Consider the following 18,397-nt stretch of genomic DNA (forward strand, 5'->3'; position numbering starts at 1 on the left):
TTGTTCTAGGGTTTACTCCAAGATGAGAAGGGATTTTGCACTGTGCAGACACCAGGCATTCATCATCTCTCACAATGCCAATGCTCAGAATCAGGGCTCAGGCTGATGGGAGGACATAGGTGTTTGCTTGCATAAACAGAAAAGGAAAAGAATTTCTGTCCCTGTGTGCAAGAGAACTCAAAATGCCCATTATAACCTCCTACCCTTGTGTCCAGGCTCACAGATGACACTGCAAGGAAGACTCAGACACAGGGCAGATTGTGGTTACTGTAAGGGATTGGCATTTCTAGGATTAACCTTGGGCCCAATTTGGTCTCCTTTCCCCAGTGAACCACTGCATGCTTCAGGTCAACACGTGAACTGCAGTGCTCCAGCAGCCTCTGCTGAACCCCACGCAGCAGCACGTGCCGGGGGAGCCCCTACCTACAAAACCTGGTCCCTGTGGACACTGCAAGGACACGGAGGGCCCGGAGCTCGAGCCCTGGCAGCAGAGCTCAGCTTTGTCACGCTCCCAGCCCTGCCTTGAGCCTGCAGGGCAGAAATGCTTTCAGCAGTGAGCTCTGCAGCCGCACCAAAAACTTCATGGCCTCCCTCCCGGCACACCGAGCCAGCTGACGATCTGCTGAGTGACCACACCCGGGGGAAGGGGCGGGGGTAGGGTGGCTAGGAGGAGGAAGAGGAGGAAAATAAGGTTCTCAGCTATCACTTACCATTGGCTCAATGAAAAAAAAGTCATTGGAGAACAGCAGGGGGTCTTCTTGCACCTTTGCCATCTCCTCCTCGAGCTTTTTGCTCCGGAGAGCAGTGCGATTTTCACAAAAGCCCTTCACCTTCCTTATTTTTTTCTCCTCCACGATGTCTTCCATCCAGGCCTTTGCCTGCGGCTGCAGCAAACCACACTGCCTGCAGCCACAGGGAGAGACAAAGCCACCAGGTCATTTAATGAGCGACATATTTGCAGGAGAGCAAAGCACCTGGGGAGGAGCAGCAGCTCCCCAGCAAGGGCTGACCCCAAGCCATGAAGATTCCAACTGGATCAGAAGATAACTTGTTGTGCACTGGCTCAGTAGGTAGTTTACTCCACACTCGCAAGCTCAGGAGAGGTTTGGAAAGCCAGTATCCCTCTAGAGAATCTCCCACCTCAAAGCCTCTGCCAAAACTGAGGGAGAATCCACCAGCCACATCAGCTGGCTTTTCCTACCACGGAGCTGCTCGAGGGAGGCAGATAAGGATCATGGAACACTCACTGCAAGACTTGCCTGGGAAGGGGAGACGAAGCTGAGTTGTAGCTATGTGTTACCAGCATCTCTCTTTGTTTCTTCCATTTTGGACCTCCCCCGTACCCTACCCTGCCTTTCACAAGAGCACTTCCAAAGGAAATTGATGAATTCAGGCACCACGTCCCTTCAGTGACATTCAAGGTTTTATATGCATGAAAACAGAGGCTGTGAGAGGGGAAGGGACTTCGTGGTGCAGGAGGGAGACAGCAAACTCCTGGAGAGATCACCTTTCCATGATCCAGAGCTTTTTGGGTCCCATCTCAGTGCATGGTAGTAGCATGTCCAGAGAGGGAAAGGATCCTGCACTAGCTCCTCTCATAAAAAAGTCCTCTCTGCTCTGAGATCTCAAAAGCATCTCTGACAGCAGGAGAGTTGGCCTTGGAGCTAACACCATCCCTAAGACTGAAAGTAAGGAAAAACAAAATATCCTGGTGACAGTCTAGGACACAAAGTGGCATGAAAACAAATATAATTGTAAAAAAATCCACAAAACCAAAACCAAGTTGAAATTTACTTAAAGAAAACCCAGTTTCTTCTGAGGGGAAAGTGTATCACCTGGGGTCCAGGCTGAGGCAGCCAAGTAGGAAAAAATGGAAATAAACAGCCCAGGGAAATAGCCAGAGAAGGTAATGGGATTTTCTTTTAACATACAGAGCTTGTATGGAAGTCAGACACTGCGTAAGTAGATAGAGAACAGTGGAGAACCAAGCAGCCCAGGGCACTAAAGGAGCCTCTTGCCAGCCATTCAAGCAGGTGAGGGTCTATCTCCTGGTCCTTTGCAGACGATTTAAAATGGCTCTGAGAATGCAAGCAACCTGGCCCGCATCAAACAGGGGCGTGCAATGGCAGTTTTGGCACGGCAGGTTGTGCAGCAGTTTTGGGACAGCAGTTTGGAAATGGCAGGTTTGGGACAGCAGTTTGGGCTGGCAGTTTGCACAGCATTTTTTCAGTTTTTGCGTGGCAGTTCATACAAGCAGGCTGAGCAGAAGGGGTGCAGCCACCCACCCTCCTTGTGTAGTGAGCTGTGTCTTTTGGTTGGTTGTGAGGTGCGTGCCATTTTTTTCTTTCTTCTTTCTGCCCTTTTTTTTTTTTTTTTTTTTCCCCAGAAACGGTATACAAATGATCAAAAGTCATTGCTGCTGCTGCCAGCAAGAGTGTACTAACTCAAACAGAACCCTCCAGGAAAGACACAGCTGTTCAGGCCCCTGGCTGCAGGGAGGGACTGAGCCTGGTGTTAATATCAGAGGATAGTGTGAAAGACACCTGCATGCGGTGGGAGCAGGTGAATGATCTGCTCTGTCCAGTGTCAGAATGCAAGGAAGAAGTGGACGAGCATTAGGGAGAGCGAAACAAAAACAGACTGGTGGAGTTACACCCTTCCAGTCCTGAGACAAGCTCAGCAGGAGCCAGAGGAGCCCTGCCCTTCTTGTGATCAGGCAGAAGGAGGAGACCTAGGAGACAGTGGGGAATGGAAATGGGTTTCTGCTGGGGAGGTAGTAAAATCTTGTCCTGATCCCCATCACTGTACCCTGACAGAATGAGTACTAGGCCCTGGATCCAGAGGGTCAGACAGATGACACTAAAGAAAAAATTCTGTCTGGAGACACCTGCACTTTGTCTGCCAGACAGATCCCAGCCTCAAGTATTACGAAGAAAAGAAGGGTAGTGGTAGTAAGTGACTCCCTTCGAAGGGGAAATGAGGGCCCTGTATATCGACCAGATCTGTTCCACAGGGAAGCTGCTGCCTCCCTGGGGTCCAGGTACTGGATATTACCAGGAGATTCCCTAAGAACTAAATGAACTTCATCTGTTCACCACTGTCTGGGGTACAGTGACTGTGAAATAATAGAGTTTTCAATATTCAGTGAAATAAGGAGGGCCATCAACAAAACTTCCACTCTGGTCTTCTGGAAGGCAGCCTTCGGCCTGTTCAAGAGACTGTTTTGGAGAGTACCTTCAGAAACAGCCCTTAAAAACAAAGGGGTCCAGGAAGGATGGACATACTTCGAGAAAGAAGTCTCGAAGGCACAGGAACAGACCGTCCCCTGTGTGCTGAAAGATGAGCTGACAGGGAAGACAATGAGCCTGCATGGGCAAGGAGATTTTGAAGGAACTAAGGGGAAAAAAGAGGGCGTATCACCTTTGGAAAGAGGGGCTGGCAACTCAGGAAATACTTAAGGATGTTGCCAGGTCATGTAGGAAGAAGATTAGGGAGGCAAAAGCCCAATTAGAACTTGAGGAAATCCAGTCATTGCATTTAACCTTTCCTTCCCAAAATGCCATCCTTAGTTGGAGTATAAATGGAACTGGAATGCTAATGCTGAGCTCCTGAAGCCCAGGGACACACATCCTAATGCCAAGGAGGTCTACTTGGCCTAAACCATTCAAAAGCACCAACACCCCCCTGAGATCATACATTAGTTTTAGTCTTGGGCCATGTATCTCACTGAAATGTATCTTTCACACCAACCTCCTCTTCTCTTCAATCTCATATTCTTCAGTAGGAAAAGCCTTCCACTGGAATTGTGCTGTGATGTTACTTCTGTTTCTGATCAACATGGTTGTGTGGTTTGACTTGGTGATGAAAGTCTTCTCAACCTTCACAAAATTTGTGTTCATTTCAATGTTGACATCTGCAGCTTCTCCCTGAAGGTTTATGTGGGTACTTTCTTCACCTGGAACAAAGCAAAGCAGAGTCTTTGCTCAGCTCAGTTGCTGATGGAAGCACAAGAAACAAAGCAAACCACAGGTCACAGAAGAAAGTGTCACAGCTTTTAGCTGTATTAGCAGTCCCATAGATCAATACATTTATCACATCCTGACAGCTCTGTGTGTACACTGTGAGGATGTCCTGGGCCCCTCCTTAAACACCTAATTTCTGAGTGTGTTTGTAGAGGTTTGGCCCCAAGGTGACAGTATGTACAGTGAGATTTGTCAGATGTGCTCAGGTGACCCACTCAGATCACTGGGATTTCTGCATCAAAGTCTTTCAGGTGACACTGAGGAGCCCTGGTCAGTCCTGCCGTGCCCAGGTCTCCCCTGGGCATCGCACGAGACTCCTGCCTCTCCTGATCCCTTGGATCCCTTGTTGCTGCCAAGCAAATATGCCTGGGGGCATGTGGGGAGAAAAAGGAGACCCAGAGGAACAAGTGAAGTGACAGCTCACAGCAGGAGGGGACACAGGAGAGGAAACACAACCAGCCTGGCTCTGCAATATGACAAACCACTACAAAATGAACGACATGAAAATCATCATCATCTCCCTGTCCAAACCCGCAGCCACATCAGTTCTGAAATATTTTATGTTGTTCTGATCTCAAAAACAAAGTTGGAGCATTTCAGATTAAATAAAAAAGGGACAAAGGAAAAAGTAATAAGTACAGAGCAGCTTCTGTATGAAGCCTGAATGGGATTCCTCAGTCTAGAAATCAAATACGAGATAGATGTGTGAGGTTGGCAACAGCATGAATGGCCTGGGAAATAGGAATGAGGGAAAATTTGTCTTGATTTGTGACCAAACAGAAACTCGAGGGCCTGAAAATATTATTAGACTGAAAGTACATATATGTGTAGAGGGCAACATAGAAAAAGGGCCTGTGACAAGCCGATGAAGAAGCAGCATACAGGACAGAGGTGTGCAAGAAATACACTGCATTGGTGACTGTCTGATGGAGACCTCACAGCTCACAGCACTGCCCAGGAATAAAATAAAACTTCAGCCAGGCATGGCCACACGGTAGTGGAGAATCAAGGTTCCTCCTTCCTCCACTCAGCAACTCCCAGCAAAACAGGATTCCAAAAATCTTAGCCTTGTTAGGGACCCACTTTCTCAACCATTTAAACACCAACTAGGCCTCAGTTTTCTTTGGGGTAAAGCTGGAACAGGGTAGGTACATCTAGAGGGAATTGAGGGGGATGGGAGGACAGGGAGTGATGGTGGAGAACTGTCCTGTGCCCCGTGCAGTGCCCAGCACTCACCTGTGCAGCACACCGCCAGGTACCCATAATAGTCACCAGTCGTCAGTGGGTGAAATTCCACTCTCAGCTCCATGGTGTCACCAGCGCCCAGAGTTCCTGTGGTTGGAACCACGAAGAAAGGACTGCAACACAAAGAGAGGGATCAGGGCTTGGGGGACATCTGGGCATGATATTCCTTCTGCAGTGCAGGTCACTTCAGCTCACTTAGGCAAGCAGGGAGCAAACAAACTACAGCCAGCAGAAGACAGACAGGACAGACAGGATCAGAAACAGCTACTGACCCACTTCTGAGCAGATCCAGCCCTCGGAAGATCCTGTAGGATAAAATGACCTCATCTCCCCCATATTCTGCATCCAGCTCTCTGACTGCCAGCAATCCCATCAGAGAATGGTTTGTGAAAAGCACAGAGAGGATTAAGAGCTATCTGCATGCACAACTTGACACTGACTGTCTCAGGAACTTCTCTTTTCCTGCTACCTATTAACCTCATCTCAAGAGATGCATATGTTAGGGCACTACCTGTCCTGTGAGATTGCAGCCTAGGAATCACACAGGGAGAAGGAACTTCTCCTTGAAGGCCAAAGATAATTACTGTTGAATTTGCAGTGTGGCTCTTTGGTTTATTTTACCTTAAAAGGATCCTGAATTAGCCTAAAAAGGGCACATTTTATCAGCATATCAATGAAAGCTGCTCTAGGAAAAGGAGCAATCAAAACTCCGAAAGAGTGCAAATGCAGATTAGAGCAATGCAGTGACATGGAAACAAGACCCAAAAGGAGGATGCCCTTTACAATCTGAAGGATCCAATCCCAGCTAAATGAAGCACCATTAGCAGGAGCACATCAAGGAGGCAGAACAGGAGGTTTCTGTGTCTTTACCAGCAATGCAGTCTGGGACTCCGGGTTGTCATCCAGGCTGGTAACTGTTTGCTTGGCTCACCAGACAAACTCTGTGCAATGTGTTGGAAATAATTACACAATTACACAAAGTGTTGGTGCACTTTGGATTTAATAGGAGCAATTAGGATTGGTCACCAGCTGAACAGCTCTTGCCTGAAAAACACAAGACTCTGTGCTTTGATGCTTGGGGACAGCTCAGGTGAAATGTGCTTCTGCCCAGCAGTTGCTGGGCTTTGTGCTCTTCCACAGCCCCACTGAGGAAACAAAAGATCCTCAGTGCTTTGCTGGTGCTCAGTCCATCCACAGAAAGGGTGTTCTGGGGAGTTTAGTGATGAATTTATCACACACAAAAATACAGAGAACATCTGGCAAGCTGAATTTCATTAATGTCAGTACTGACAGCTGATGAACTTGCTTCAGGTCCTGCTCACTAAGGACCTATTGCTGCAATTACGGGCCTGACCTGTTCCATTTCCACTAGTGAGAACATCACTAGTGGCTGATGGAGAAGCCTTGGGCCAGCTGTATTTATGTGCTGGATGTGAGACTTTGGGGAGAGGGGAGGAAAGACAAGGCCTCAGCAGCCCCAGAGCTGCATTACTGTACGAGCTCCTGCATCCACCCCGGGGGTGAGCCAGCACTGCTGCAGGTCTCTGCTGGGGCTTGGGGGATCAGTGCCTGCTGTGGGCAAGGCACAGGATTTTTTTCTTATTCTTTTGCCAGAAATTTCAGCAGAACAGAGAAGCTGCCAGTTAAGGGAGTCCCTGGCCACACTTCAGCACTACCTTCTGTTCCATTCCATTCCATTCCATTCCATTCCATTCCATTCCATTCCATTCCATTCCATTCCATTCCATTCCATTCCTTTCCCACTCCTGCCCCGTGTTACATACTCCTGCCCTCAGATGGCAGGATGGGAATAACACTCCTGGGAGTGACTTCAGGGATTGCCTGAGAAAGAAGACACCTTCTTATTTTCAAATTATCAGGAGAAGAGGATCCAGTCAAGTTCAGGACTCGGTTGTCAGGGCTGAAAACCTGAGTGCAAATCAGTCCCTGCATCTCCTACATCCCTCCCCGGGCTGTACCCACCAGACTCCTCTGTTACTGCTGTAGCAGTCATCTCTCGTATAGACCTGGCTCCCCAAGACCCAAGGACACAAGCTCTACAGTTAAACTTAACTCCTCTGAATTTCAGCCAACATCACTAAGCTGTTCCCTGAGCCCACAGATAGAGGAACTGTGAAGGAGACATCCTGACACTATAATAACCAAATGAAAAGCACTGCCAAGAGATGGGGCTGGCAGGCTAAATTTTGGCCTTTTATGGGTTGATTAGAGCAATACAGTGAGTTAATTGTAAACTGTTCCTTGAGATAGTTCTCATCCTGTTAGATCTACCCTTTCAATGAATCACTACTGCACCTGACACACAGAAAAGGTAATGGAGGAGTTTTAATAGGTTGCTTTCTTCTGCTTTTTAAATAGTCCATTTGTATGTTTTTTTTCTCGTATGGCATCTAAAGACAGCTCCAGATCTCCCAATGGCACCTTGCAATCCCCAGACACTGGTCTTGCTTTGAGCAGTGTATTTGCTCAGACAATTTCCAGAGGTCCCCTCCAGCAAAAGTTATTCTATACTTTATCTCCTAAATCAGCCCAATTTCTTTTCACATATTCACTAAATGTCTCATTTCCTATACACCTGTGCATATACCTATGGGTATGTGGTATATTGATAGGCATTAGAAGAGCTTAATATTTATGAAAGTTCCTGATGAAGAATTCATGATCTTTTGGCAAACATTTAGCACAAACCAAAATGAAAAACAGCAGAGACACAAAAACTTCAGAGTATTTAAAAACAAATCTCAATGAAAGGGACCACTACCTTATTCAGAGAGTTAAATCATCTGTTTGAAATTTTAAACTGCCTTTCAAAGGTTCATCAGGGAATAGAAAAGGTGACTGATGCCCTCAGCTGACAAGGGAAATCAGATCAGCTTTAAGTAACAGGAACTGCACCAGCTGCCTGCAACACAGCTCACGTTGGGCACCTGATGCAGGGACCACTGGAAAGCCACGTGCCTGTGGCCTCCCAGAGAATGGGTCTATGTGGCTGACAGTGGTGAGTAACCATTTCAGAAGCTGCTTGTGCTCAGGAGGGTGCAAGCCAGCTACTAACATGTTCCAGCACCCCCCAGGAGATCTGGGACGGAGAAAGCTCAAAGGCTGAATCCTGCTAAGAACACTGAAAGCAAGAGCAGACGCCATCCATCCTGCCCATTTCCAGCAGCTCCGATGCTCTGGTTCCTTTTGTTGCCCTTTCCCAACTCTGTTATCACCCCAAGGTGTTTTGCACAAGCACAGAGGAGCTGCCTCACCTCGGGGTGCTCAGCTGGTAGTTCGCTGCCGCATTACCGACATTGCGGACCAGCAGAGTCCTGTAGGTGCTGCAGTTGACCGGACATTTCGAGAAGTCCAGATCTTCAGGGACGTCCAGGATAGGTCGGGCACAAATGGCCCAAATTGGCACAACTATCTTTTCCTCTCCACTGATGCAGGTGAGCTCATGGAAATAATCCTGCAGGAAAAGAAACCATCTCAGCACAGGTCACTCAGTGCCATCTCCATGGCAGAAAAAACCCCATTTCCTATATCCCTTCAAGGGTATCAATTTACCTGTTCCACCCCAAAATGAACACTAAGTTCTACTAATATTTCACATTTTAAAGGCAGCAGTGCACTTTGCAAAACCTGTCTCAATGGCACTAAGCTCTTGTGTCACTTGGGTCATACAGAGAACTGCCCTAGGCCACCATAATTTTTACTCTCAATTTTAATGATGTTAAATAATTCCTAAGTCCCTTCTAAGGAACATGGAGCTAGGGAACACAGGACATTCCTCTTTAGGTTTCTGTATTCCTGCTGTTTGAGAATAGGACAAAGTGTTAAACTGACTCTAAGCAGCAAAAGGAAGATGAGAAAACAGCTGCACCCAAAGAGATCCTGCACCTCTGGCCTGGTGTAGAAACATCAGTTGGCTCAGAACTCCCCTCTAGCTTTGCCTCTCCAACCAAGTCAGGAGAAAGACAGTGCTAAGAGGTAGCAGGATGCTGTTGCAAAGAGCCTCTCTTTGTTTCCCTGCAAGGCTTCCTCCCTTCCATGCCATGTCCTAAACCCCTCTGTATGAACGAGCCTCCAGATCACAGCATCAACCCTCCAGATTACAGCACTGAGATCAGACTTGCCAGGGCCTCAGCACTGGTGTTCAAACCTCCATGTGAAAGCACAATTGGCACGGAATGGGTGCCAGCTGACAGAGCAACCACAGTGACAGGCATGAAGACAGAGCCACAGCAGTGTCACTGCCACAAGCTCTGGGGTCACAGCTCTGCCTGCAGGTTGTAGCTGCCCTACCCGAGCTCTTTCAGGCCGGTGTCCAAGTCCCCTGCAGCTCACCAAGCTCCAGCTGACTAAGGGCACCTAGAGCTCAGTGTGCCTGTGCCAGGCTGGGCCCACGGGCACAGCACATCCTCTGCCCTGGCCTTGCAGCTGTATCATGGTCAGTTGTGCTCTGGGACAGCACAGCTGCAAGGCTGGAGAACAGAGGGTGTGAAAAAGCTGTCCATGCTCCAGGCCAGAGTGAGGCAGGGAAGCTGTTGCCAGTCAGGAGGGAAGGAAGCTCTCTGACCTCTTTGTTCCTCTAGTACTTTCCATAATAACTAAACTCCTTCCACTGTACCTAGAGATGGACAAACATCTATCAACACCCCTCTGTCATTTTCATACTGTTCCCTGTGCATCTTTCTTCCCTTGGGAATGCTCAGGAATGTGCAGCGAGGGGAAGCAGGGCCTGTCAGGCCTGGGTGCAGGGCCTGACAGCACAGCCAAGGTGGAACTGGCTGCAGGCTGCCTGCCCACGGCCTGGAGCCAAGCTCACAGCGTGGGCTGTACCCAGAGTGCAGGGAGGACAATGGCTTTGGAGATCATTGTGTGCTGTGGCTCCCCCAGTCTCACCCTGTTCTCGTCGGGGGTGAAGCGGACGCGCACACGGGTATAGGAGCCTCCTGGCACGGGATAGCACGCATCATTGGGGCCCACCAGCTGGAAATAGGGTGAGCTCTCCATGGAGACCTTCACCCCCTGAAGACTCTGCAGGAAAGACATGGAATGATGATTTTACCCCTTGTGGAAACAGGACGAGAGGAGACCTGCCTGTGCCCTGGTCCTTCCTTGACCCCTTTTCCAAAGCCCTTTCAGCTCTGGAGGTACAGGCACAGAATTCCCAAGGGTGAACTTGAATCCCTTCTGTCTGGCTCCAGCACTTTGGCCAGGGGCAGTAGGGCAGTGCCTGGTGCAAAGGAAGGGCCAAGCAGATCAGCACCAGCAGCACGGAGACAGAGCACCTGAACCAAATCATCTGCATATTCAACAAGGCCAAAAAACCTGCTGGCTTCTGCCTGCACACAGCCATGCAGTCGTGTTCCACAGAGGGAGTGTGCTACCTGAAAGCAAAATAGCACATTGTCCTGGGGGAAGGAAGAAATTCCCTTCTAGCAGATCAGCTTTGGGTAGGGCAGTTCTGGGGATACAGTCATGCAGGCAGACCAGGCAAGAGAGGAGACCAAACACTGTGGTCTTACTGGGAATAAAAGCAAACATGAAAAGCAAAAGAAGGAACACAGCAAGACAATCCCTAAAACAAGGAGATGGCAAAGACAATTTTAAGGGGCAGTAAAGCAATAAGGAAGAAACATAAACTGATGAGAGCAATCAGCTTGCCAAAAGTGATGGAAACACAGACAGGCTGTGCCTATTGACTGTGGGCTTCAAAGGCATTTTCTGCCTGGAGAGACATGACCAGCACTGACTCGCAGTGTGGTTTCAGTATTAAAAGCCAGTCTTGGCTCTCCAGGGGTTCTTGCTGCCTGTGCAGGCAAGCTGGGCTGCTGGGCATTCCTGCCTGCAGCCAGCAGGCCAGGTTCTGCCCTCTAGGATACACAGACACAGCAAACATGCATTTTCAACACATAGATATCAACCCCTGAGCACCAAAATGCTCTCCAAAACTCTAAACCAGATGATTTTGACTCCCTCCCATCTCTTTCCACCAGCCCACACTCTTGGCACAAGCCTCATTTGAGAAAATGTTTCCATGACTGAAATTCAAATGGCCTCAGTTTTCGTCTTTACAGTGGAACACAACTGCTGACATTCTTCAATTTTTTCCCTCTCAACTCTCTTGGGAAACTGTGAAACAATCAGTTTCTTCAAATGAAGGTGAAAACTGTAGTAAAGCATTGCACACACACCCAGCAGGTGCTTCTAAACAGGGAAAGAGTTTCAGTTTCCCTTTAGACATATTATGAAGTTTACCTAGAAACTTCCATACCCTCCTGACAAGGATTGGCTCAGTGCCAGCACAAGGGCATGGATTGGGCTCTTGAGAGTGTAAGTCAAAGCCACTTGGTGATCATATTGGTTCCAAGCCAGGTTATCCCTCCTAGAACATTCAGTAATTAGGAAGGAGCACTAAGAAGTGAGGGGCGTTTTGCAGTGTTTTAGCAAGGTGCAAGAGGTTTTCTCAGACACCTGTGTTAATAATATAACAAATATTATTTGTTCTCTGTAATGTTTATTATTTTGGTATTTTACTTATCAAACCTTCTGATTTACAAAACATCTCTGCGGAGCGGTCTCACTAATTACAGCCACTTCTCTGCAGAGGGCTGGTCCCTCAGAGATTGATACGTTTACATGTGGCGTATTACACTCTGGCCACATGCTACTCAATGTCAGAAAACCTCCAGGAGCACATGGCTTTGGATGTGCTCTGGTTCTCCAAAGGGAAAGCAGAGCACCATGTTGCTTTTGGAAAACCTGAGCAGAGGTGGATGAAGCTTAGTAGGAGCCTGAAGTGGCACCTAAAGGCTTCCTGCTGCTTCCGCTACATCGCAGGGCTCTTTCAGAACATTTCCTGCAGTGCCAATGCCACTAATAATAGTGATTCCAGCATAAAGTGGAGAAGACCCAGCCCCTGAGCTTTGACTGTGAGCTGCACAAAGGGAGTCAAACAAGCTGAGAGAGGCAGGGATTCCTTCCAAGATTAACCAAGGAGACACAAGATGTAGTATAGACTCAAGGCAAAGCATGAGAGCGGGTAAGAACTGTACAGCCCTCAACATTCTGATCAGTCAGAGCTTTCAAAAGAAGAAAATTCCTTTGAGATAGATACCATCAGCCCATGGCCAAAATCAGGAGAGAATTCCCAGGACAGGAATATTTCCACCTCTTGCAGAACAAGGTGCAGAGACATTTTCTTCTGGATGTGCTGCAGCAGATAACTTGCTCTGCTGTACACTATGGGATTACACCACTTCTCCAGCACAGTGTTAAAGCTCCATGTCCCAGCACTTACCTTCTGCCTATTCATGAGAGTCACCACCATTTCAGATGTTTCATGAACAACGAAGTTGTGAAACACCACCTCTGTTGGGGAAACCCAAAACGATCTCGGTTTTGGGGTAACTGATGACAACTGGAGAGGCAAGAGAGAGAAGGGAGAGGTTCAGCTGCTGGGAGGAAGGTTCATGAAGGAGAATTTTACATTGATCCCACTGCAGTACAGATCTGCCCAGGTCACACTGGGGAAACAGTAGCTCACCCACTCACCCACCTCTGCTCTGAGCTGATCAAGAGCTGCTGGGCCACACAGAGCAGGCTCAAGCCAGGCTGCCCTTTTGGCATATATTTCTCCAGGTTTCCTTCTCCAGAATGCCAGGCAGCACTTGCCTTAAGCACTGCCCTGTGCCCATGTGGTCACAGAGCTCTAGGGCACTGACTGAGCACTCATGGAGTAAGTAAAACACACAAATTTACATTAGACTCCGTGGGAAACAATTTTGGGACATCCTTTACTCTGAGACAGGGAAACTGAGGCCCACACAACTGCAAATATCTTTTTTGATCTAGAACATCAGTAAGAAGAGAACAATACCAGTGGAGGTGTGAGAGATAAGGTGTGTAAGATGAAGCCAGGAGGTTATTAAGGGAAAGAATGAAAGTTGTTGGTTCTGTGTATTGCTGTTTGGGGTTTGGATTTTTTCAGGTTGGTTTGTTGCATGTTGCTGGGAGCTGGGAGAAGGATGTGGATGAAGACCTGACTAAAAGGAAGTAGCATGAGAGGGGAGGAGACAGAAAAGTTGGTGGTCAGAGAGAATGGAAGTTCCCAAGTACCCAGGCAATGGGAAAGGGGACAGGGATTGCCTCAGCCAGGTATAAAGGGTATGTAGGGTGTGTTTGTTCATCTCTCTGGGGAGGGAGACACACCCGGCTCAGTTGAATCGTTACTAATAAACAGTTTTCTTTTGCTTGAATGATTTTGTCCCCTTTAATTGTATTTAAAAAATGATGCATTGCTAGCAGAGGTAGAGGCAAAAATAAAGTAACACAGAAGTTAGGAAAAATAAAAATGAGGTGATTGCTGAATGTGAATGATGTTCAGTTCCTTTCTCAGAAACTTGGGTAAGAATAGAGCTCGTAACTTTTTCCATGAGCTTTAAATGAGTGCTTTCTTGTAATCTATTATTGCTATCCTATTTAATATCATTGTAGAGCATGTCTGGAATGACACAACAACAACAAATGCTTCTGGAGCAGAGACATTGCTTTGAGCAAACTCTCCCCTGCTTTGTCTGCCTCCTCCAGCCACACTGCTGTCACTCCAGAGACACAAGCAGGTCTCCTCTGTGACTTCACAAGAGACACAGTCTGCTAAAGGGAGCGGCTGCAGCACACTGTCCCTTAGTTGTTCCCTTTGCTGAGGTGTTCCCAACCCCCCCTCTCCAGGGCAATCCTTAACCAGTGTGTGACTTGTCTCTTGCTGCCAGTTTCCTGCTCAACAGCCCACCTGGTCACAACTCGTTTGGAGTGGGCTTTATACCGAGCCAGTCCTGCAAGAAAAGCAGCTTTAAACACACCCCTAAGTAGGCACTGATCCAGATAAAGCACATCCATTCCCCTCTGCCCAGGGTGAGTCCCCCGTACATCTTGGCAGCCTGCAAAATCTAACAACACCATGTCAGGGTCCCACACAGGCTTCCAACCCAAAGCATTAATGCAATTAAGTGTTTTTAAACCTGATGTAATTACTGCAGGTCCTTGGCGTTCAAAGGCCAACACTGCCACTGTGGAGGGAGTCCTATGACCCCAAGCATTTGATGGTGGCCACACCTAAGCAAGTGGTGGCTGTTCCAGTAGGAGAATGGCAAATAGCAATTTTGTGCCTTTATGTCCCCAGCCTTCCCCCCATTGTTTTAGCAGTGACAGCTACACTCCAGCAAACCCCAGCAGCTTCAGCAGAGGTTATGTGTGTTGGCTTAGTGCAGATCAGGACTTCAAGTCCACCACTAGCATCAGTTTGTAATGACAGGACCTGGACACTGAGATGTGTTGCTGGAGGCAAGCTTGTCACAAGCACACATCCTCTTCAAACTTTGTATCAAATAGAAAGGAAAAGAGCAGGAAAAGGCTACCTTTTGTTGAGTCTTTCTCCTGTTCAGAAATGGGCTAATTCTGGGAAGAAAATTCCCCCCAGTACTAGCCTGATTCAGCACATTGAGAAGCTTCTCCCTCAGGAAATTAGAGGGAAATCGCTGAAAGGCAAAAAAGAAAAACAACAAAAAATAAAAAACAGCAAGAGCCTCAGAGATGCCATTGTTCATATAGGCTTTTTCTTGAACAAGTGGCACTGGTAAATAATTTGTGATCACATAGTCTAGGGCAGCCCTGGAAGCCCTGGAAGTTACCTGCTGAAATACTTAGCATCAGTAAATTAATAATGCAGAGCACAATACACATTTTCCAACCACATGGCTCTGTCCCAGTAGCTTCTCTGTGATTTAAATGACATGTTTAGGGATTTCTGCTCTCTGGACACTTGTTTCCTCTATAGTTTCATTGGATTGAGGCAGTGACCTTTTCAGAGAGTGGGGAGGAGCTCTCAGCACTCCCCTAACTCCATTCCTGCACAGCACTCAAAACTCACAGCAAGGACATAGCACTGCTGGGTGACTCCAAGAGATGCAAGAAAGCAAAGTTGTACCAAGAGTGAGGTGCACAGGAATGTGTCCAAGTTTTAGTTCTCTCTGTAAATTAGCATTTGCTTTCTCTGTCTGGGCTCACAGGCCCCTCCACAGAAGAAAACAGAGGACTCTCCTTGACAGAGCCTCAGCCGTGGGGCATCTTCGGTCAAGTGAGCTGCTGACAGCCAAGGGACCTTTGTGGCCCTGACTCCACTGCTGTCTGCAGGGCTGGATCTGTGCCCCACACAGCAGAGGAGAGACAACAGCTGGTTTGGAGCCTCTTCTAGCTGAGACCAGCCGTGATCTCAAGGCTTTGGGCAGAGTTTGAGCTTCCCCCCACAGGCCCAAGGGCAGGTTGGTCAGAGCAGCACAGCTGAGCATCCAGCCTGACAGAAGGAACTTGGCTCTGGTGGCACAGCCAGGCAAGCTGCACTGTCCCTGAAGCAGCCCACGGTGTTCCCTACTGCAGCGGGACAGCCCCCACCAAGAGGAGCACGGCACAGAGAGGTGGGGACGGGGTCTGGAGCTGGACTGTGCTGCTGGACAACGGGCAGGGCAGGGCAAGGAGGGACACGAGGGGAGTGTCCAGCCTTAACACAGCCCCAGTGGGTACTCACAGTCAAAGATTTTAAAGACTTCAGTCTTTCTCTGGACAAAAGACGAGGTGTTGGTGTCTTTTCCGGGAATCCTGAAGCCATTTTGAAGAGAGGACGTCGCAGATGAGTGACAATGCCTCAGCTGGAAGGAGCAACAATGAAACTCTGAAAATCCATAACCCAATTCATGGTAGACTCAAGGGATATACTGGTGCTAAAAATTTTACATTATTTGAAAGTAGCTAAGTGGTTGTTTGGCATAAGTAGCTAGTATTGTTAGGCCTCCAGTTGGACTGTATTTGAACTATACGGCTATGTTGTGCAATTAAAAGATGGATCATACTGAAACCTGGAGCTAAAAATTTGAACATTAATGATAGTTAGAACAGACAAAGCTGTAGCTTAAATATTACTCAAAGATAGATCAAGTGGATCTTCTCTTCTTTAGGCTAAACAGCCCCTGCTCTCTCAGATGCTTCTCACAGGACTTGTGAGAGACTGGAATGTTATGGCTAATGGCTGAAATATTGTTACAAAGGACTTTTTGCCCATTGTGACAAAACTATAAAGATGCTGCAAGCACCAAAGCCCACCCTTGCCTGAAAATGCCTCCTGATTGGAACTTTGGACTGGGAGTTAAGCCATCTAAGGGAACTTTAGACAAAAAAAGGTGACACTACTGTCCTATTATCTCAGGTTTAGGGAGGAGTAAACAAGGCTCAGGGAGAAAAGTGTATCCACACCAAAGCCAAATCCAGCAGCTGTCCTGAAAATCAGCTCTGTCTGGGTTTGGGGTGGCGAAGTCATAGCCACAGACTCAACTGCTGAGGCCAGGTTTGCACACAAACCTCCCATCAGCAGAGGGGGAAGGAGGAAATTTTGGGGGTGTGGCATAACCTCTGGTAAGAAGCAGTGGACACCCATCCTCCCTCACACAAACGGGCTCAGCCCTAAAATCCGCATCCCCAGAAGGCCACATCCAAGGGACATTCCCATGAGGGGCAGCCGAGGGGGTGTCATAACCCATCAAAGACCTCCAAAGTGCCCCCACACCCCTGTCTGAAGGCCCTTGCACCAGAGGACTGCATGGGACGCTAAGCAACACAACAGACCTGAAAATCCAGAACCCAATTCACGGCAGACTCCAAGGATATACAGGTGCTAAAGGTTTTATATGATTTGAAAGTAGCAAGAGACAGAGTCAAACTTGCCTTGCCCCAGGCAGGTACCTGGGCAGCCCCACCTTGCCCGAATCTGTATGAATCCATTGGAGTTATGTTTTGTGACACCTCAGCACAGAGAAGGCCAGAAGAGGATTTAACGTTATGCCGATGAGATCCATGGAACAGATATTTCTATTTAATCTGTCTCTGTCACTCTCTTTCTCCCCACCTTCCCCCCTTCCTGCCCCTTTATCTCTTTTTTTCTCTCTCTCTCTTTCTCACATTTACTATTACATAAAATCCAGACTATTGACTTTGGCATATGGTCTCGTTTACACCTTAATTCAGAGGCATTTTCCTAATAATTTTAACAACCAGATACTAACAACCCACTGAAACTTGAACAGAACTCAGTCACCTTTAAGCAGTTTAAGTAATCACTACAGGAAAAAATGTGAAGACTAGTATATTTAGGAAATGTTGCATTTCTTCAGTGAAAAAAAAAAAAAAAAAAGCACAATCATTTAGATCATATATTGTTTATCCACTCAGCTGTACATGCCACTGAACTGCTGCACCTGAAGACTGGCATTAGCACATCCTCTATTTCCCTCTGGCATTCTCTTTCAGAGCATAGATGTGACAAAACCGAAAAGTTCAACTTTAGTCAGTCTTTACCTTCAAAGGCAATTCAGCATTCCCTCGCAGAGACAAAAGTCCCCGCGAGTTCAGAAATCGCTCGCAGAGACCAAGTCCCCGCGAGTTCAGGAATCGCTCGCAGAGACAAAGTCCCCGCGAGTTCAGAAATCGCTCGCAGAGACCAAGTCCCCGCGAGTTCAGAAATCGCTCGCAGAAAAAAAATTCGCGAACAGTCCACTCGGCGAATCGCCCAGTGAAGCCGCCCACAGGCGCCCAGGCTGGAACACCCGGCCCCGAGCGCGCTGTGAGGCAACTGAGGCCGCGCCGCCGCCGCCGCTGTAACCGGGTAACGCGGCCCATTGTGAGGGCAGCGCCGGGGCCGGGGCCGGGCGGGGCCGGGCGGGGGTAGGGCCCCCTCGGTCCCCGCTCGGTCCCCCTCATTCCCCCTCGTTCCCCCCTCGTTCCCCCCTCATTCCCCCTCGTTCTCCCTCATTCCCCGCTCGGTCCCCCTCGTTCCCCCTCGTTCCCCCCTCGTTCCCCCCTCATTCCCCCTCGTTCTCCCTCATTCCCCGCTCGGTCCCCGCTCGTTCCCCCCTCATTCCCCCTCGTTCCCCCTCGGTCCCCGCTCGTTCCCCCCTCATTCCCCCTCGTTCCCCCTCGTTCCCCCTCGGTCCCCGCTCGTTCCCCCCTCGTTCCCCCTCGTTCCCCCCTCGTTCCCCCTCGGTCCCCGCTCGTTCCCCCTCGTTCCCCGCTCG

The 18,397-nt window shown here is 48.5% G+C and overlaps 1 pseudogene; it reads right to left on the reverse strand.

Annotated features, from left to right (window-relative positions):
• Positions 1–14,884, reverse strand: part of LOC136366348 (hydrocephalus-inducing protein homolog) — a 75,999-nt pseudogene extending 61,115 nt beyond the window's left edge.
• Between the last annotated feature and the right edge of the window lie 3,513 nt (positions 14,885–18,397).

The sequence above is a fragment of the Sylvia atricapilla genome, chromosome 12 (assembly GCF_009819655.1).
Source record: "Sylvia atricapilla isolate bSylAtr1 chromosome 12, bSylAtr1.pri, whole genome shotgun sequence".
Classification (NCBI taxonomy): domain Eukaryota; kingdom Metazoa; phylum Chordata; class Aves; order Passeriformes; family Sylviidae; genus Sylvia; species Sylvia atricapilla.